Genomic DNA, 22,223 nt, shown 5'->3' on the forward strand with positions numbered 1-22,223 from the left:
CGTGGGACCAGACAGGGATGCCCTCTTTCCCCCTATTTATTTGCATTGGCCATGGAACCTCTAGCTGCCAGAGTGCGCCAAGATGCGCTGATACGGGGCTTTCAGTGGAATGCCACCCTGTCGGATAGGATTGCGTTATACGCGGACGATGTCCTCTTCTTCCTTACCGACTTGCGGCACTCGGGCCCGCGTGTCCTAGAGGTTATGCAACTGTTTGGGGAGGCTTCAGGCTTATATCTGAACCTACATAAATCCACGCTGTGGGTACTGGGAGGAGGCACGGTGACGGATCCCTGGGCTTCGGGGTTGCGAGTGGCTACGACCGGTCTGAAGTACCTTGGAGTGTTTCTTTCAGACTCGGCGGACACTGCCTGGGAACGTAATCTAATGCCCGTCTGGGAGCGGGTACAGACGGATGTCAAGACTTGGTCTCGGATGCCCCTGTCAATCTTTGGCCGATCCACTATTTTCAAGATGGTGGCGCTACCGCGCCTCCTATACCAACTACAGAATCATCCGTATCCTATCCCGCCTCAATGGTTTAAGCAGGTCAACTTAGTGTTGGGCCGCTTTCTTTGGGCTGGGGGTGCCGCCAGAGTGGCGCTGCGTACGTTTTTTTTGTCCACCTACTGTGGGGGCTTGGCCACATCAGATTTACAGTCGTATTATCAAGCCGCGCATCTTCTCATTCTGAATGAATGGTGGTATGGTGACGGTGGGGATCCAGCCTATGCCCTGGAACGTGCTTTGATGGGCGATAACTCGCTCCACACCATCCTCTACTCACCCCGACTGCGTCGCTCGCTGCCGAGGGTTACTCGTCTTGTCTTTGCAGTGTGGCGACAGGCCTTGCGTCGCATGGGCTGGTGGGTCAGACTGACCGCGGAAACGCCCTTGTGGCGTAACGGCATGCTGCCCGAACTGTCCAGGCTATCAGGCTTCGATGGCTGGGAGGCGATCGGTATCTCGCAGCTGGGCCATGTGATGTCCGGAGCGACGCTCAAGTCTTTCCAGGCCCTTAGTACCGAATTCGATATGCCCCAATCTCAATTTTTTCGATATCTACAATTCCGGCATGCACTGATGCCCAGTCTTGCCAACCTTGACTCACTCCCGGAATTTAGCCCAATTGAAGCGAAGGTCTTTATGGGTGACCTTGGGGATAAAAAAGTTTCACGCATCTACCAGACAATGGTCACCCATTGCTCCTCCACCCTTCTTCCACTGAAGACGGCCTGGGAGGCTGATATCGGTCAGCTGGATGAAGATGATTGGCGAGAGGCCTTGGAATCCCCGAGGGGAGCGGCTATTGCAATACGGTTTCGACTCATACAATTTAATATTCTTCATAGAGCCTACTATACACGTGAGCGCCTGTGGAAGGCAGGTCTGATTGAGTCCCCGGAGTGTCTGCGATGTGGGGTGGAGATGGGTACGTTGCTCCACACAGTATGGTCGTGCCCCAGACTGGTTGGCTTCTGGAGGGGTGTATGGGACTGCTTGTCGGAGGTGCTGGGCTGGACCCTCCCCCGTACTCATCGTCTGGGCCTACTGCACATCCTGGAGGGGGTTGGTGGCAATGTCTACAAGAGACACCTGGGGCTAGTGGTAGCCAAAAGAGACCTAGCCCGAGCATGGAAAGATGTGAGGCCCCCCCCTGAGTGCATGGAAGGCTGGCGTGGACTTCTGCATGGGTCTGGAGAGACCGATCTTTGAAGCACGGGGATGCCCCCGTAAGCACTTTAAGGTATGGAGGAGGTGGGCGGACTACAGGGGCTTGACACTGGACCCCCCAGCGGAACAGGAGGAAGACCTTTAGCCCCATGTGGCCCGGTGACCCCGTTTCCCACACACACAATTGCCACATCAGGACTTTGCATCGGCACAGTACGTACACACATGCATGGGGTTAGGGTGGGTTCCAGGGAGGGTACTGGGAGTTGGGTGGGTAAGTAACCGAAAAGATAAAGAAGGGGAAAATGTTTCTTTGTATCCTTGAGTTACATTGGTTCCTCGACTGGACACTCAGTCCTATTTCATGATTGTATCGGTATGTTGGTGGTACCATCCTGACTGTGGGGTACCACTCTATTTCATATGCTCATCTTTATCAATAAAATTGTTGTGAAAAAAAAAAAAAAACAATTCTTCCTCCAGACCAAAGGTGTAGCCATGGGGGCTACATTTGCCCCGGATGTAGCTATCCTATACATGTCAATGTTTGAAGACAATGTGATCTTAAATCCTTTCAATCCATTCAGAGACCATCTTGGTCTCTGAATGAGATATATAGATGACATATTACTGATTTGGAACGGTGAACAAGCTGAACTTACAACCTTTTTTACTTGGCTCAACCAACAGTCGCCACATTTGAAATTTACCATCCAATCGGACAACAAGAAAATTGACTTCTTGGATATTACGATATATGAGGAGGCTGGCATTCTTCAAACAACACTCTACCGAAAACCGGTGGAGAGGAATTCTCTCCTACAGTACAATAGCCACCATCCCCGAGCTCTCCGTGACAATCTGCCCTTTGGTCAGTTCTTACGAATCCGTAGGAACTGTTCCAACAAGGATGACTATATGGAGCAATCGGCTGACTTATCCAATCGGCTCTTTCAACGTGGATATTCCAAGGGAATCATCAAGAGGGCCAGGAAACGCGCATGGTTTAACCCACGGGAACATCTGCTAACTCCGAAAGAAAAAACAGATACACCAACAGACAGATTGGTCTGTGTCACCACCTTCTCCAGCAAGAGTAACATGATCAAACAAACCATAAATGAACATTGGGAACTGATTGCGGATGATATCGACCAAAAGAACACACCACTACACGCCTTCAAAAAAGCCAAGAGCATCAGGGACCATGTGGTTCGTTCATACCTTCAACCTAGGGAAGAACAGACCGTGACAACCATGTGGAATCTCCCGCCGATTGTGGGGCATTTTAGGTGTGGACATTGTAAAGCCTGTGCAACAACCAGACCCAACAAAAAGCAAAGGCACGTATTCTACAACACACTAGTCGTATACGATGTGACGTCCAGGGTGCTCCTTTGATTGAACACTTTAAGGCCGCGAAACACCACCCAGAAAGCCTCAAGTGGGTAATTCTTGAAAAGACCATATTGGGACCTCGTGGGGGAAGTATCACCAACATTCTAAACATCCGCAAATCCAAATGGATGTTTTATTTTGATTCTATCCGTAATGAGAATGATAGTTCCTTCTCGCAAATAGCTACCCTTAACTGAATGTGATCCACGGACCTGAGTTGTTAAGGTGTGACATGCTGACTATTAATGGTTTGTTATTACCGGTTTATACCTACAGTCATTTTCAGATATAAGCGGCCTTTACCACCATGTGACAGGTACGCTGCTTTTTAACACCTGTGTACATGCACTATATACAATAGTATGTTATGTGACCTATATTGCACTGTATTATTTGTCGATTCAATTGCATATCAAACGTTTTATGCCCATATATTTCTCTTTACATTTTTCCAGGCATCGACAATCTAGTGTATGTCATGTATGTTGTATGTATCACGTATCTTACAATTCTTTATCATCAATAATTTATCACAACATTTTAACACTGAGTGTTTTGACATATCCAATTTGGACGTATAGTGATTTACAGCCCCCCCTTCGTGATCAATTTAAAGCTGTATCGAACAATTGTGGATGTGACCGACACGGACCGAGTCTTTCTTCTCCCTCTATTGATGCTACCAGCGATCACATGACCTGGTTTCCTAGGCAATACACGCAACAGGAAGAAGCCGGTCTCCATTGCTGACCGCGCTTTGGGATTAGAAGGATTGACTCTCTACCCTTTAGGTGTGTACCCATATCGCTATGCGTGCCATGATGTAATTTGTTTTCAACCTGACCTCAATGATATGTAACCTTACCGCTACGCGGGTTACGATGAAATTGGTCTTCAACCTAACTTTAGTGGTAACATTGATTATACCTCTTTTTAGATGGTAAATCAGCTGACGAAGTCTGCATACCTAAAGCGGCAATTACCGTTGAGCCACCGACCAGTGGGCGGTACTACGTTATCTTCACCACTGTAAGCTCTGCCTCTTTCATTTTCCATTTATATTCACACTAATTTATGCGTGTTAGTTACACTGTGTGTTCTGCCTCTCCTTTAGATTGGATGACCATTTTGGGGTTTCAACCACCGTGAGTCTATTTAATTTTCTTGTCTACCTAGTTATTACAGTTGATCATTAGAGTCCCAACGACCATACCTCCTCTTTCTTCACAGGAATTGGAGCTCACGCCAGTAGGAATATTACTCATCTCCACTTATGACAAGCGACCTTTTGGTATGTCATGTCATTTTAATGTGCTTATTAACATTAATTATTCAGATTGATACGATATATTGAAACAATTTATTATTACTCACTAAATAGGTCCTGTGCCCTGCCCGTGTCCTGATGAAGACCCCACTGCAAGGATTTAATTAACACCTGCCTATCCTAATAGGGGTCAAAACGTCGACAGCTTTTTGGTGTTTTCAGCTCCACCCCACGAATCTAACATTAGATGTACAATGTGGAGTATGTTTATCCTTAATGAATTTCTGTATTGATGATGGCTCTATCTATGTCTGATTGAATGTACATAGTACAGTTTGGCTATTTAGCCTTTTTATGTCACTACCCCCATTGCACTACCCATCACCATACCACTCCCTTCCCTCCCTGGGGCACTTTTTTGAATACTGTGAAAGTACATCAGCAACTCACTACTGTGATATATAACAAGTGTCTACATTGTGAATAAATAACAATGTATGCTAATGAGTTGGTATTCATTGTCGATCTACACCTTTGCTATTTAATTTAAATCTTACTCCTGATTGCTGGGACCCCTCCTCTCAGTGCCTTCAGTACCCAGGTCCCAGCGACTTATACTGGGTGAACCCCCTTTACATACTCTCACTGCTGGGAGCTCTGGCGTCAAAAGATGTAATACCGCAAACAGCGTTCTCAAGTTACGTGCTGTAGATCTTGTGGGAATAAATCCCGACTGATCCGGGAGTACCATAACGTTAAGCAAGAGGCGCAGTCGCGTTGCAAGGACCTTAGCTAGAATTTTAAGATCAGTATTCATAAGCGATAGCGGCCTATACGACTCACACCTATCAGGTGGCTTGCCCGGTTTCAGTAAGGCGATTGCAGTACATCTTTATGGTTTAACTCTTTTTATTGAGGAAAATAAGAAGAAAAAAAAGGGGGGGGCAGCACAGATAACCAATTGACAATATAGGAGTGTGTAAGAGCAATCAATAATCCGTGATGGCTGCATCAAGTGTGTACACTCAGCTACTGGAGGCTAACCCAGTCCGATAACAACTCAACCCCCCTTTCCCCCCATCACCCACAACCACAACAAAAAACAAGACCCCCGAACCCCTCTTCCCCCTCCCACATCCAGTACTCTCACCCACCCTGTTTCACCTAGATCCCCATCTCCAACCGACGGTAGCCCAGCAACATCACTCGCCAGTTCCTTTGATCTCTGTGAGCCGCAGTAACCGTAGATATCTCGGACATGTAAGTTCCCGGAATTCATTGCTCAACAACGACCGGAATGGTTGCCAAAGTTCTTCATAGGCTTCCCTATCCCCAGCACCCAAGAGGGACATCTTCTCCATCCCTAGTACATACCATATTCTGTGGAGCCAGCCTGTAAATGTGGGAAGGGTGTCAGTGCGCCAGTGTACCAAGATGTTCTGCAGTGCTGAGCCCACCGCTATCGCTATCTGTCGGCCTCTGCGGGATCGTAGGGGATATGTGAGAGGGTTGGGAAGACCAAGGACAATGTACGCTAGGAATCTAGGGAGTTCTGTTTGGAAGTGTTCGTCTACTTCGTCCAGTACCTGGGTCCAGTAGGACTGAAGAAGGTTGCAGTCCCACAGTAGATGCGATAAATTACCCACTTGTCCGCAACCCCGCCAGCATAGGTTCTCCCTGTTCCGATCCATTTCGTGGAGCCGTTCAGGGGTATAGTACCAATATGTGGTTATATTAGTGAGTGTTTCTTTGAGACCTGTGTGGTATGCCGAGTGTCGGGCCCTGTAAGAGATCGAATCCCATTCTTTGCGACTCAGTGTTCTACCCAGTTCCCTCTCCCATCGCTCCCTGCCCGGGTTATAAATATGTGTCTGCGGTGGTTGTAACATCTTGTAGAGGTCCGATATGAGTTTAGCATCAGACGTACGCGTGAGGAGCCAGCGTTTGTACGGCGTGAGGCGCCTATCTGCTCCCGGCCTCACTTGGGGTGCCCAGTGCCTCGCCTGTAGGTACCTTAGCCTCTCTTGCTCGGGGAAGTCATATTCTTGTCTGAACTGATGAAAGGGCATAACTCCCTCCGGGCCATAAAGGTGGTAAAGGAAGCGGCAGCCAGCCGGCCTCCAGTGTGAGAAGTCAGGGTTATCAACGATCGGCGTAAGCGGGGACGGGAAGGTCGTAAGCTTCTGGGTTAAACAGGTGGAGTCCCAGACCTCCAGTGGGATTCTGGTGATGTAGGAGGAAACCAGTATTTCTCTACCACCTGGCAGGTGACTGACATCCTAACATCGTGGGTTTCACTATCAGTTTGCTGAAGTCACATCGGACTACGTCGCAGATGTTTGCATTCATCTGAGCTATTCTGTATTTGGTACCATTTTTTGCCTTTCCCCCGGCGTTCAGAGAACAGGACATTCAGGTTATGGTCCAGATGTTTCAATCTTGGCCCTAGATCTCAGTTGGATGACTCTGAGGACCCTAGGATTGTTGGCCTCCTGCATCCTGCTGCCCAAACATACCAGGCAGCACATATGTGCTCTGCAGTGGGACCTCAATTGCCAATGAGCATAGAATCTGGAGAATCTGTTGATTTTATCTAGATTTCGGTGGAGACTGCAAATTACATTTAGTGGTGGCTGCTGAACCACGATTCAGTGGCGGATCCATCTCTTTACCCCAGCTAGAGTTGATGGTGGTCACAGATGCATCACTATTGGGTTGGGGACGCCACCTGGGAGGTGTGGAAATCAGAGGCCTCTGGTCTCCGGCAAACACTCAACTCCACCTCAATTTCTTAGAGTTTAAGGTAATTTGCTTGGCTTTAAAGGCCTTCCTGATCATCATCTCACTGATGCAGATGCTCACTGACTAAATCACTGCCATGAGGTACAGCAACAAGCGGGGCGTGCTAAGGTCTTGTGCGTTGTGACCAGAGGCCTTGTGCCACTGGAAGAGCCTGGACTGAAAAGAAATTTCTCTGAAGAGAAACCACCTGATGTGATCTCTAAACGTCACGGCAAACAAACTCAGCCTCCAACGCTTAGCCTTAGCGGGTCATGAACGGCAGTGGCACCCGGGGGTGGCATGAGGCATTTTCCAGCATCAGAAAACATCAGCACTTTTGTTCGTTGAATTTTCCAAGGCTGCACTTTCGAGAGCATGTCTTCCGCTAGAGTGGAGTTCGGAACTCCTGTATGCCTTACCGCCACTGCCTCTCCTATTCTGAATTCTGAAGGAGATCAGAAATGAACAGGCGCAAGTCATCCTAATGGCACCTTATTGGGCCAGGAGAGTTTGGTACCCGGTACTACTGGGCATGAGCATCTGTCCTCCGCTGCCATTTCAGAAAGATCTTCTGTCACAACAGCAGCACACGGTATTGCACCCGGGCCTGCACAATTCTGCATGCTAGGAGATTGAGTGAAGCCCTGAGGTCATTATTTTCTTCTTGACTGCGAGGCATTCTCATCAGTTGTTTTTTTTTAACACTCTTTATTGGCATTTTAAATATGAGAATAGTATCTAGTACATTTGAAATATGGTGTTCTAAAATTAATTACTGTGACAGGATTTGGGATGAATTCAACAACATTGCAATAATGTCAATGTCCTTTTCTCATAACCTTTTTTCCCCCTCTTCCCACCCGCCCTTCGTGTCTGAGTGTCCAATAACTGTGCACATGCCTGCGATTCCATTAACCATCTATCCGAAGTGCCACACTCTAATCCATCTATCCCATTTCCTGCTCCGGGTTTGTTGCGAATCTCTCATGACCTCTACATCTCCCCCCAAGGAATGCTTCAAATCTGCAATCGTTGCGGACCATGCTCGCGCATCCTTTTCAAGCCTATCATCTCTTCTAATGACCAGTTCAGCTGTTGCCCACCCTTTCAAATCTCTCATCCACCTACTTAAAGGAGGTAGAGTTTGGCTACGCCACAAGATTGCTATTCTCCTCGTTGCAATCACCAACCTCAGGAGCACAAACTTTCTACTCGGTTTTTTCTTTTTTGGGGTCGGTAGTAGATTCAAGAGAGCAGATTGGATCATCCTGGGGGACGGACCATCTGGTCGCCGCTTGGATAATATTCAACACTCCCTCCCAAAAAGCGCTAAGCCTCATGCACTCCCATATCATATGCACGAAGCTTGCTGTTGCCTCTCCACATCTAGGGCTAGCGTCTGATCTTTCTGGGTAAATTTTACTTAGTCTGTATGGGGTTAGATATACTTTGTGCACTATATTATATTGGATTAACTTAAAACGGGCATTGGAGCTCACCTCCCGAACTACATGTATTTTTGCCCAGTCCCGTTCTAGTATGGGTTCCTCCGATTCCTCCTCCCACTTTGCCTGAACCGGGAGTGCACTGACCGGGCTATTGTCTCTATAAATATGGGAGATCAAATACCGCCCAACTGATATTATGGTTGCAAGAACAGCTGTGCATTGGGGTTCCTTCGGGAAGGAAATCCAGATCCCCCTATCTCCTGCAGCCATCTTATTATATTGTAGGAATTGTCCTGCTCCTAGTTCGAAAGCGATCACAGCCTCCTCTCTGATTATAAAGTTGCCGTTAGTATACAAGTCTCCCATATTTAAGACATCCCCCATCATTCCATCACTGAATAGACATGAATGAATGAATAAATGATCATCTTGTAGAGCGCAAACTTTTCCCAAAGGCTTCAAGGTGCTAGGGATAGAACCAGCGGTCATGAGTAGTAGGGATGAGACATGGACTCTGCTATCTTATTAAATGGCCCTACGGCCCACAATGGCATGTCGGGGGAGTAAGTTGCCCTCCGAATCACCCTCTTAACTGCATCCTCCCAGACTTTCGCCACATATCTAATCAGGTAAGATAATCGTTTGGGATCGCCGACCCCATCATGAGTAGCTCAGGTAGAGTAATACCATCGTAGGTGCCTGCCAAAAGGGTCTTCTCCCTGTGACTACCCTCTTCCAGCCAGTGGACCGCATGTTGTAGGGGGCTGCTATGTAATATAGACGTATATGGGGTAGCTCCACCCCCGTCCACCCACTTCTGTTGGAGGGTATCCAGTTTAACTTGTTTCCATTTTTCCCCTTAACAAGTTCACCAGTAAACTATTTAATGTTGAAAAGTAGGATCCGGGGATTTCATGGAGAGAGTGTTGCAGAGTGTAGAGACAGCGAGGTAGGATTATCATTTTTAAAAGCCCCACTTTACCCATTAGGGAGAGCGGCAGGGATTTCCAGAATCACACCGAAGCTCGCACCCCAGCAATTATCCTCCCTATTATTATGTTCTAAAAATGACAAGGTGGTATGCCACCGTTGAATACCCAGGTATCTCATATCTTCTTTTTTCCACTGTAGACCCACATCAAGTTGTAAAGCAATCACGTCCTGCTACATTTCCCCAATGGGGACCATCGAAGATTTGCCAGGGTTAATGCGGAGTCCGGAGAACTCGCCAAATTTCCTTAGTTCATGTAAGAGGAATGGGACTGTTCTAGGTTGGCGCCTTAGATATACCAACATATCATCAGCTTACAATGAAACGATGTGCACGGCATCGGGATTTCATGGTCCACCATAGTCTTTCTATGAGTGGACCATGTTGCCGGTAGTGACTCCATCGCCACTGCAAACAGCAGTGGTGACAGGGGGCATTTATATCGTGTTCCTCTCAACAGACAAAGTTGGTCAGACACCACTCTAAGTCGCACCTGTGCTGACAGATTCATAAATAGTAATTGAACCCAGCAGAGAAACTCCTGGCGCATCCCCATCTTTTGATGGGATGTCCAAATATATTTCCACTCTACCAAGTCGAAGGCTTGCTAAATATCTTACATAGGTAGGGTGCAATCTGGAAGTTGTTCCAGGCGGAGCTGTTTTCCCCGCTTCACTCCATCTGTTGCCAGTCCCTTGTTACGGCCACGGTTCCAGACAGCTGGAAGCTCGCAGTGGTTTCACCCCTGCTAAAAAAAAGCCACTTTGGATCCTTTGTGCCGGCGAATTACAGGCCCATCTCGCTCCTACCTTTCTCTGTAAAAATATTGGAGAAATTGGTCACAAAGGTCCTGTCTAGCTTCCTTGAATCCAACGCCTGCCTGGACGTGGCCCAATTTGGCTTTAGGCCGGCCCACGGCACTGAGTCAGCTTTGGTGGCCGTTTTGGATGCCCTACGTTCGCGTGTCGACATGGGAAGAGCGGCATTTCTTGTGCTGCCTCGACATGTCGGCCGCGTTCGACACGGTTGACCATGCTGTGCTACTAAGCAGGCTGCAAAAGGCCGGGGTGACCGGCCAGGCCTTGGACTGGTTGACCTCCTATCTTTGTAATAGGCAACAAGCTGTGGCCCTGCCGCCTTTTCGGTCAGCTGTTAAAAAAGTGAATCAGGGCGTGCCTCAGGGCTCGGCAATCAGCCCGATCCTATTTAACCTGTATCTTTGCCCGTTGATCAGATTGATTAAGTCATTCGGCATATCAGTCATCAACTATGCCGATGACACTCAACTTATTTTTTCTTTTGAAGGCGGGGATGCGGTTTCTAGGGAAACATTTCATCGTTGCATGACCTCTACGGCGGACTGTCTGCGCCAGAATTCGCTCCAGTTTAATGGATCGAAAACGGAGGTTCTCCATTGTTCTTTGGATCTGCTGCCTCGTCCTCTACCTGAGGAGTTTTGGCCTACTTCCATTCTAGGCACTGTGGCGGCTGCTGAGTCCGCGCGTAACCTGGGTGTCATGTTTGGGCCCAGCCTTCAGTTGGACGCTTTTGTCAACAAAACCACTGCGACATGCATGCTATTGCTCCGTACATTATGGAAAATTCTTCCGCTACTTCCCCCCTCAGCAAGGATTGAAGTAGTGCGCAGTATCATCCTCAGTAGGTTAGACTACTGTAACGCACTGCTTCTAGGGGACCCTAATATCTTGGTCTTGAAGCTGCAGCGAGTTCAGAATATGGCAGCTAAGCTGGCCCTTTCCCGTCCACGTTCTGCTTCCACTTCCCTTGCACTTTCGGATCTTCACTGGTTGCCTGTTCAGCAACGGATCTGTTTTAAGGCTTCCTGCCTGATCTTCAGAGCTCTGCACGGTTTGGGTCCAGTGATGTTGCAAGATCTCTTTTCCTGGTACTCAGCCGCTAGAACCCTGAGGTCCTCTTCGGCATTCTTAGTGACAGTTCGTAGGATAAAAAGGGTGAGGATGGGCGGCCGCTCTTTCAGCTTTACGGCCGCCAAACTTTGGAATTCCTTACCGCTGTCTTTGAGGAGCAGGCAGGACTTGCTGTCTTTCATAAAGGATCTTAAAAGTCATCTTTTCCCAAGGGCTGTGTAAAGCATGTCACATATAGATAGTGTTTTGATCAAAGCGCCAGGATACCCTTTGGGTGACAGCCGCGCTCTATAAGTATGTGTTACATTACATTACATTACATCTTCATCTGAGGTATTATCATCAGTTGTTGGGACAAATTTGTAAATTGGTGCAATGCTCAACATATTCACCCACTGTAAGCAAAGTTGTCTAATCTTTTGTTGTTCTGTCCCTGGTGCAGCAAGGATTTGGTTTGGGCACTCTAAAAGGCTATGTATTGACTCTTTCGGCATATTTGCAGTTGCCTATCAGCCCTCTTTATTTAAATCACTGGTTGTGATAAGATGTTTGAACGGTTTGAAACAATTTTTTCTGCAAAAACACATTTGTAATGCCACTGTGGGACTTGAACTTAGTCCTCACTTTTTTGATGTGCACCCCTCTTGAGCCTCTGCACAGTTGTCCATTCAGACTTCTGACATTGAAGACGGTCTGTCTCATCGCCACAACATCAGCTAAACATGTAAGCAAGCTGCAGGCTCCTTGTGCCAACCCACTTAATACTACAGACAAAAATGGTCCCAGAACATATACGATTCACAAGATAACAGATGATTATAGACTAAATTGAAAAAAGATTACAGGCTTGTTTTTAATCACAACCAGCACATCAAGTAAATTAAGAATAATTCATGATTCATAAAATGCATAAATATATATACACAATTTGTGCCCCTGAGGGAAAGGGAGGGATGAGGGTGGTGATGGACAAGTGTGGGGAAAACTAATAGTGACAAATTAATGAATCAGTTAGTAAGCATTTGATACAGGAAACAGGCATATAACCAATGATTCACAATCAGATAGATCTCATGCTTCAACGAAAATGCAAAAATGGCAAATAACAGAAGCTGAGGGAAGGGGAAGGTGTGTCGACGTTTCGACCCAAAATGGCGGCGAAACGTCGACACACCTTCCCCTTCCCTCAGCTTCTGTTATTTGCCATTTTTGCAACTTCGTTGAAGCATGAGATCTATCTGATTGTGAATCATTGGTTATATGCCTGTTTCCTGTATCAAATGCTTACTAACTGATTCATTAATTTGTCACTATTAGTTTTCCCCACACTTGTCCATCACCACCCTCATCCCTCCCTTTCCCTCAGGGGCACAAATTGTGTATATATATTTATGCATTTTATGAATCATGAATTATTCTTAATTTACTTGATGTGCTGGTTGTGATTAAAAACAAGCCTGTAATCTTTTTTCAATTTAGTCTATAATCATCTGTTATCTTGTGAATCGTATATGTTCTGGGACCATTTTTGTCTGTATCATTAACTCACCCAGGTCCTAGTGGCTTTTTGGGTAAACCCCTGTGTTGTTAACACAACCCACTTAATACAGCATTCTTTCTTGATAGGTTTGTGTTGGGGACCCAAGTTTACTTTCTACCGAAAGTGGGTGCTGCATTTTAAGTTGGGCACACTGGCACCCTTCTACTTCACCCCTTGAAGGAGGAAGATGCCTGTCTTGGACATTTGTCAGGCAGCTACATGGGCGTGATTAAACATGATCATGAAGCAATACTGCCTCAACACTCATGACTGTTGAGAGGGACATTTTGGCCACTCAGTCTTGCAGGATGTTTTAATGTGAGCCAGTTCATAGACCCACCACCTTGGGAGGTACTGCTCTGGCATCCATTCACAAGGTGAGGAATCTGCGGTTAGAGGTATCCATCAGAAGAACAAGTTACTTACCCTCTGTAACAATCTTTCAGGTGGATACTTAACCTAACTGCAGGTTTCTCACCTTTCCTCCCACCTCCCTGTTATGTGAACTGGGCTTATTTTCCATCTAGAAAGGTCCCAATCTAGAGATGGGTATCCCTCTAAGTGCATGGACAGCCTTGAAAGCAATTGATATCAGCGTGCATAGGTGTGAAGGACATCACATCCTGGGTGGGCAGCAGCTGCCTGAAGCTCAACTCGGAGAAGACAGAAGTCCTCGTCCTTGGACCCTCCCCCTGTGCATGGCACAACAGCTGGTGGCCCACTGACCTCGACAGCCCCCTCGAGCCCCACGGATCACACCCGGAACCTCGGCATCATACTCGACTCTTCCCTCTCCATGACCCGACAGATAAACGCCGTCGCCTCCACCTGTTTCAACACCCTCTGCATGCTTCGCAAGACCTTCAAGTGGATCCTCCCCAAATCAAGAAAGACTATCACCCACACACTTATAACCAGCAGACTGGTCTACGGAAACGCCCTCTATGCCGGGATCAACAAAATCTCTGTTCCACAAATTCCAGACCATATAGAACACTGCAGCCAGACTTGTCCTCAGCATCCTCTGACACGAGCACACCACCCAACACCTGCGAGACCTCCACTGGCTTCCCGTCGAGAAGAGAGTAACTTTTAAGAAACCACCCACGCCTACAAATGCCTCCACAACACCGGACCCCAATATCTCAACAAAAGAATCTCCTTCCACGTAACCAAGAGAAACCTCTGATTCGCAGACCTTGCACTCACCGAAGCCCACGCATCTGCAGAGCAAGAATGGGTGGAAGAGCCTTCTCCTACATCACGGCTGAGACCTGGAACGAGCTCCAGATCGACATCAGATGCACCCCCACTCTTCATATCTTCAGGAAGACCCTCAAGACCTGGTTCTTCGACTGCCTGGTGCTGCTCCCCTCCACCCACTAGTGCCTTGAGACCCTCATGGGTGAGTAACGCGCTTTACAATTCCCTGATTGATTAGGTGGGTGGTACTTATATTCAGCTCCATTTTTCACTTCTGATGAGGCACGACATTGACACAGAGACACACAACGGCACTCACCTGCTTGCAGGAGTACTACTCTAAAGTTTCCTGATCTAGTCTGATGCCCAGGAAACATTCATAATGTGAGTAATCTCCCAAAAGTATCCTTAACCTGGGAGGGGTTATAGCATTCCGGGATGATATTTCAGTCTTTATAAATACTATTAAAATTCACAATCACAGGTTAGCCAAATTTCTCAGCCTTCTTCAAGAGAGAGGTATGACACTTCAGATGGAAAAATGCAGATTTGAGGTGCATGAAGTGGAATATCTAGATCATACTATTGATCAAAGTGTTACTCATCCAAAGACAATTGAAAGCATGAAAATGCCATCTAACAAAAAATCTGTTACGGCATTATCTGGGCTTGTGTGAGTTTTACTCAAGGTTTGTGGGGAATTTTGTCTCAAGCAGCACCCCCCAGGAGATGCTCAATAAAAATGTCAACTTTGCATTGGATAGTGATCATTTAATTGTTGTTTTAAAAAAGTATATATATATATATATATATATATATATATATATATATATATATATATATATATATATATATATATATATATATTACCTACTGGCGGTCGCCAGTAGGTATATATAGTTAGGATTTTTTCTCTATGGGTTTTTTGAAAATTCTATGTCTAATAACTTTGGCGTTTGTGGACGGAATCGGCTGAAATTTTCAGGAAAATGGCACATTTTGTTTCTGAGCAGCCCTTGAAAATTTGGGGGGGGTTCGTCCAGTGGGGGCCGAGAAAAAAGGGGGGTCCCAAAACGTGTTTTTAACATTGAGTTTTCCATAGGGCGGTTGGCCTCACTTTTAGCCCGAACGGCTGAATGGATTTGCACGAAACTTGGCAAAATTGTAGGGACTGGTAGCCCGATGTGCCTTTTGTAGGTCTCAATATATGTGCTCCAGTGGATTTTGAGAAATTAACGTTTAAAAAAAGATATATATCTGTAACAGCGGACCGGTTAGCGCTCTGGTTCGCGGACTTTTCGCGCAACGGAGCTTTGTGAAGCGAAGCTGATTGGTTCTCCGGCGTCTGTCAACATTCCAAACAGTCCGTAGCGGCCGCCATCTTGTCTCTCGGTAGGATCGAGAGACAAGAGGAGGTCAAAACAAAGGGGGAAATAACTATAAGGGGGCATAGTAGATCCTCGCTGACCCCCTAGGTTTGATGTGGAGGTTTTAAAAGGGCCCCGCGGGGCAAAAAAAAAACAAAATAATAATAATCGAACGGCTGAATGGATTTGCACGAAACTTGGCAAAATATTAGGGACTGGTAGCCCGATGTGCCTTTGCTAGGTCTCAATATATGTGCTCCAGTGGATTTTGAGAAATTAACGTTGAAAAAAAGATATATATCTGTAACAGCGCTCCGCTTCGCGTACTTTTCGCGTTACGGAGCTTTGCGAAGCTGATTGGTTCTCCGGCGTCTGTCAACATTCCAAACAGTCCGTAGCGGCCGCCATCTTGTCCCTCGGTAGGATTGAGAGACAAGAGGAGGCCAAAGCGAAGGGGGAAATGACCATAAGGGGGCATAGTAGATCCTTCCTGACCTCTTAGGTTTGATGTACCATTTTGCCAAGTTTGGTGTAATTCCGTTCAGCCATTCAGGCTGTAGACGTATGTAAATGTCCTATGGAAAATTGCATGGGGAAAACACATTTGAAAGTGTTGAAATTTAGAACCAATTAAAATGTTACTTTGGTTTTGTATTTGTGTGTGATGAAAGTTAATTGGTTATGTATATATGTCAAATGAGAGGAAACCACAGCCATTTTGTGATACTACTGTCTGAGGTACATTTGTGAGGAATTTTTGGTGGTGAATTTCTGGTGTTTGATTTACACAGTACTAACACTTCTGCTACTTTTAAAAAGGTGAGTTGTTAATTTGTAAGGGGAACTATGTTGTACACTTGAAGATAATTTGAAAAATGTTTTCTGTTATTTATTTGCAGTCCTTCTGTTATACTAAATACTTGATGAAGTTAGTTTTATATTATGTATTACTAAAAACGATAAATGAAAGTGATTATTTTTTTCTGCAATTTACAGCAAGCAATTTCAAAATAAAATGGCTCACAATGAAGAGACCGTGGCAATTTCTTTTGAATTGTCCACTACATTGATTGAAATTGAGAGCACCAATAATGAAATATTGTCACAAGGAGGACATGACTTGTATGATTCCATTAGATTGATTGAAATGGACAGCAGCAAGAATGAAATATTGTCACAAGGAGATGACTTGAATGATTCCACTACATTGATTGAAATTGAGAGCACCAATAATGAAATATTGTCACAAGGAGGAGATGGCTTGTATGATTCCATTAGATTGATTGAAATGGACAGCACCAATAATGAAATATTGTCACAAGGAGGAGATGACTTGAATGATTCCACTACATTTATTGAAATTGAGAGCACCAATAATGAAATATTGTCACGAGGAGATGACTTGAATGATTCCACTACATTGATTGAAATGGACAGCACCAATAATGAAATATTGTCAGAAGGAGGAGATGACTTGAATGATTTTTTTGATCAATCTCTTGATGGCGAATTTATCGAGTGTTTGGAGACCATAGAGTTACAAGAATCATCATTGCAGACTTTTAATGAGGAGATTCCAGATGAGATGATTGAAGAGGAAATGACTGATGAGGACATGTTACTAGTTGTTTCAAATTTAGAAAATTCTGAAGAATAAATTTATATTTAGAAATCAAAAATTGTTTGAGACATTATTTATTTTTATTTTTAATTTATGAGGTTGTAGCGAAGTGATTGTAGTATAAAATGAGACTTATAGTATAGAGTGCAACATTTTTATGTTACATGGTAAGTTTACTCATATTTACTTCCCTTCTGCCACTATATTATCTCCAATGTGTATTTGACATGTCTTCTTCATCTCCGGCCTCCTTTCTCTCACTGTGTGTCTCCGATGCATCTTATCGCTGGTATTTTGTGTAATTACAGAAGAGAGTAAAATAAAATAGTTCGGAACGTGAAAAGGGGGCAAAGTAGAGTACTCCTCACCCCCTAGGCCTTTTTAGGCGGTCCCAAAAGGATCAGTTTCTGCTTTCCTGAGAGATTATGGTATGAGTTCCATATACCACAATAACTTGCATTACAACATGCAAGATATCTATCTCCTATTACCAACTTTTGGAGATATTCGCGCTAAGCGCGAATATCTCCAAAAAGTAACACCTGCCCTGAGCAGTTCTTAGCCATGTTATCCAATGGGAGGTGGATAACATGGCTAAGAGTATTAGCTCGGTAATGCATGAATATCGCTGAGTTTTTAGCGATATTCATGCATTGCGGCCGTTTATTATCGCATTTGCGATAAACCTTGATAATAGTAAGGTTTATCTTCGATAATTTCTGACGATGCTTAGTGGTAAAAAATTGGTTGGTAAGCATCGTTAGCGATAAATATCGCTTAACTTTGGTAATATGCCCCAACGTCTGTTAACGTTCGATTCGAAGGAAATGAGGAAGTGTTGAAAAACATTGTCTGCGCCATCTTGCCTTTTTTGAAATGCCACACTTTTGTCGTGCACGGCAGCCATTTTAGATGTCTTGACCAGACCCACTCTCTGCACGCTGTCGATTCGTAGCATGGCTCCTCACCCTCGTAAGCATCTCCCCCAGGCACTGGTCACCACCGCTCTCTGTCTTATGCATGGGCAATAAACCTTCCCCCATCTGCGCTGCTCTTCCCTGAGAATCACACTCTGTGCCCGCCCGACACCTCCCTTTCGCCCTATTCACTACCGCACCCTCTGACACTCCTCTTCCTCTGTGTCCGAATGTCCAGGCCGGTCCTAGGCTATCAGCTAGCCCTGCAGATGTAGTTTATGGCCCCAGCTGTAAAGAATCACCCCTCTTCAAAGGAGTTATAGTAGATCAAGGCCCACACCCGATGTGATCCGTCACAGCACACGCGTTCCTACTATCTGAAAACCATCCTGTATTGTGATTGGGGAGGGGACCGAGCCTGAAGCGGAAGATTCCAGGAATGACTCTTTGTACATCAAAGTTTTTACAATTATGTGTCACATTAAAAATATATAGCACTCCAACAAAGTAGTAGGAATATAAAACTTTAATAACATATAAATATATACAACAAAACAAAAACAGTAAAAACATTTAAACAACGAAGAGACCGTGGCAATTTCTTTTTAATTATCCAATAGATTTATTGAAATTGACAGCACCAATAATGAAATATTCTTGTCAGTAGCGGTCTGTTGTGCGAATAGTTCCAAGGCAGCAGAACGCGCTGAAATCTAGATGGCACGAAAGTGATGTCTAGTAAGTTGCCGCCCAGCAAAAAACGGCGTGGGGCGCCGCGGGGGTGAGTGAGTCCAGTAGGCACCACAGCTATTCTTACCGGCATTGCAGAATTACTGCTGGGGACAATGCCTGTGCTGTAGCAGGGTCACAGCAGAAACAAAAAGGATTCTGTTGAAGATGTTGTTGGTTTCAATTTGAAAACAGTTCTGGTGTCAACTGCTATGCTAATGTAGTGGTTAATGTTTTGTTTTCTCTAGAAAATGTAAAAGAGGGGGAGGCAGTCCAAAGTTCCGTTAAAAGGGCAAAGGAAAGGATCGGTGGTTTAAACTATCAGTCAAAAAGGGGAGGGGGTGCAATAATTTTTCCTACCGGGTCACACTGTGCTTTCACCGGAAGTGAGGTCTGCAGGATTGTAGTAATTCAAAGTGAGGCTGGCGCCAGCATGGGAGCGCCGACGTCCCGCGGATACAGTTTCGTCACTCCACGGGCGATCATGGCAGTCATTCCCCATCGGGGGTCGGAGACTCCCGCGGCTCCTCTAGAATCTTCAAGGTCGTGGAGGACTACGGTGGTGGAGTCAACCAGTGACCGGGCCATTTCTTTATGTTGGGCCCGCTCTTGCCAGGTCGACAGCCATTTTGAGAGTTCGGCAGCTACCGGCGATCGCGGGGTCACATGAGCGGACGGGCTCCACCCTGCCGGGCGAGACGTTGCAGCATGGCCACAGTGGAAAAACCGTTATCTAGGTCGTTCCGAAACTGTGCAGCACTGTAGTTGTTAGGATGCCACCGCCTGGAGCGCTGAGGGTGCAGCTGGGAAGCCTCCACCTGGGGAGGCGGGAGAGGCCTGTTCGCACCGTCTCTCCCTCCCAGTGCACCCCACGGCGTCTCGCTTGAGATTTGTTATGGCCGGACCAGGCGATGAGGACGAGGGGGGGGTCGGAGGCATGTGCAAGACATCCCCCTCCAGTGTTGTCGCAGCCATTATAAAAGAAAGAAGTGTCCCGTCCGTCTTCGGGCCGGGCTTCCGGTGGATGTCGGCCGGACGCCCCTGGCTCTGGCCCCATGAACGGGTTTCTTGGTTTATCGGCTGCAGCCGGATCCCGTCGGCCTCGGCCCCCCGACCGTTGGTGGTCGGACCGGAAGAGCATGTGGCGGGACTACCTGCAACTCTCAAGGGCCACCGCGGCCGGACTGGGAGAGAGAGGGGAGGGTCGAGGAGACATTCCCCCCCCCTGCAACTGTTCAGCGTTGTAAAGGCAATCCCCTGGCCGGGTCCCGCTGGTCTCGGCCTCTCCTCCGGCTACACCCTACGTTAGGATCTCCTGGCCGAGGCGTGGCAGCAGGACCTGCCTTATATGGGCTGCTCCCGGCTGGGCGTAGCCGGAACCCTGCCCCACCTTGGAAGTTTCCAGAGTGGGGGTGGATGTTCTACTGACTTGCATTTTCCCTAGTCTATCGATTTTTTTGGCGTGGCAGGCGGTGGGACAGCGAGGGGTGATTTGGTTTCTCTTACTGTTTTTCTGGTCTCTCACCACTGGCATATTTTAACGTTTTCTTGTTTCTAGGACATTAATAGGTTTTATCATTACGTTATGTTATCGTTTCTTTGTTCGTTGTTTAATAAAAGTTCATGTTCATCAGTGGCCTACTGATTTTCGTTTTCCTATTTTTTTCTTTCCAGGTTGTTTCATGGTAAAGTTTCTGTTAACAGGATACAGTGATCACTTCGTTATTATTGCATATGTCCTTTTCACTAGGGGTGCTCTCTGGTCGGGCCAGATGACGTATCTCTAGTAAATGGTCCGGGTGAAAAAGGTGCATCAATCAGTGGGGAGTAGATAGGCATGACAGATTACAACGGGGGAGAACGGTCCGCATTACGTACCCTTTCACTACTTGCAAAGATTTTCCTACGTTTATTTGCAAACAGGGAATACCTCCAAAAAGAACTAATTCCCAAACAGTCAATGTTCGGACAATCAATCAATCAATGAGGAATGAAATAGGTACGACGTGTTAAAGGCTTGCGTTACCTACCCTTCACTATCTGCAAAGGGAGATAGAATATTCCTATTCTTCCTCGTTTGCAGGTAGAGAAGATCGTTAAGAGAATTAACTTCGAACAATTCAATGCTCGATTGAAACAATCAACAAGGGGTACTGTGAACACAAATGAACGCCGCTTATATACATACGCATTGCTATTTTCAACAGGTTGTTCCTAATGTTTCTATTTTAGCGAGGTCAAAAGAGATCCCATTAGTGGCCTACTGATTTTGCTCGATTCCTTTTGTTTTTTTACACGATTTTTCGCTATCTGCAAAGACTAAACAGAGTATTGCGACTCTGTGCTTGTTTGTAAATAGAGAATGAACCAAAGAGAACAATCAATCAAATGGAGAGAGAAGCAGGCACGACGGATTACAAAGGGGGAAAGGGCTGCGTTAACTACCCTTCACTATCTGCAAAGAGAGAGTACTCCTAATAGAAATGAGGGGTGGGGGGCAGCAATCAAAGCAGATCAGTGTGCATAAACACGAAGAAAAAAAATTCTTACCACGTACTTGACATTCGACAGCTTATGATATTTGCTATTAAAAAACCATTGAAATTCACTGAAAAAACCATAGGTTATAGACCATATATAGTTAGGAATTAGCATTTACAAAACCTTGAAAATTCACTGAAAAAACCATAGGTTATAGACCATATATAGTTAGGAATTAGCATTTAAAAAACCTTATTTTACTCACACAAAACCATTGAAATTCCATATATAGTTAGTTGCACTAACTATATATTGCGCACCCGCAATCCACTGCTGATGATGTCACATATTACATCATTCATGACATGGTCAGTGACATCACTGATGACATCACTGATGACATCTCAAATGACATCACTGATGACATCTCATTTGACATCAATGACCACATCACTGATGATATCATTCATGTGACAATACAATGCATCTCCTCACATTTTAATATAACCTCTGTTTCACCCAGTGTTAAAAACAGAGTATAATTTTTGAAACCATTGACACACCAATACTAGTTACTACATACGTACTCACTGATTCCTACGTCTACACACACATTCACTCATTCACCCATACAATCATTCATACATACAATCACTCATGTTTACAACACAATCATATGCACTCATACACCTATACAGACACTCACACTCTGCCACTCATCCATGGAGTTACTCACACACCTAGTCAGTCCTGTAAAGAATCAATCACACTTCCATTTTCTACTCTATACAGTTAAACATAGAGCACCTTACGTTTTCAACCATATACTAACACATACTTACTCTCTTATACAATCATTGATACAAGTACACATTGATCTGTACAGAGTCACACACCTCCCATCCAGCCACACACAC

General features: G+C 45.6%; 1 long non-coding RNA gene across 1 annotated transcript; it reads left to right on the top strand.

The window, feature by feature from the left end:
- Positions 1–4,189: 4,189 nt before the first annotated feature.
- LOC144810674 (uncharacterized) lies at positions 4,190–4,658 on the top strand. The gene is made up of 3 exons (XR_013606881.1): positions 4,190–4,217; positions 4,303–4,363; positions 4,454–4,658. It is a non-coding gene; the product is annotated as an uncharacterized LOC144810674 (long non-coding RNA).
- The last annotated feature ends 17,565 nt before the right edge of the window (positions 4,659–22,223 follow it).

The sequence above is a fragment of the Lissotriton helveticus genome, chromosome 1_1, assembly GCF_964261635.1.
Source record: "Lissotriton helveticus chromosome 1_1, aLisHel1.1, whole genome shotgun sequence".
Lineage (NCBI taxonomy): Eukaryota > Metazoa > Chordata > Amphibia > Caudata > Salamandridae > Lissotriton > Lissotriton helveticus.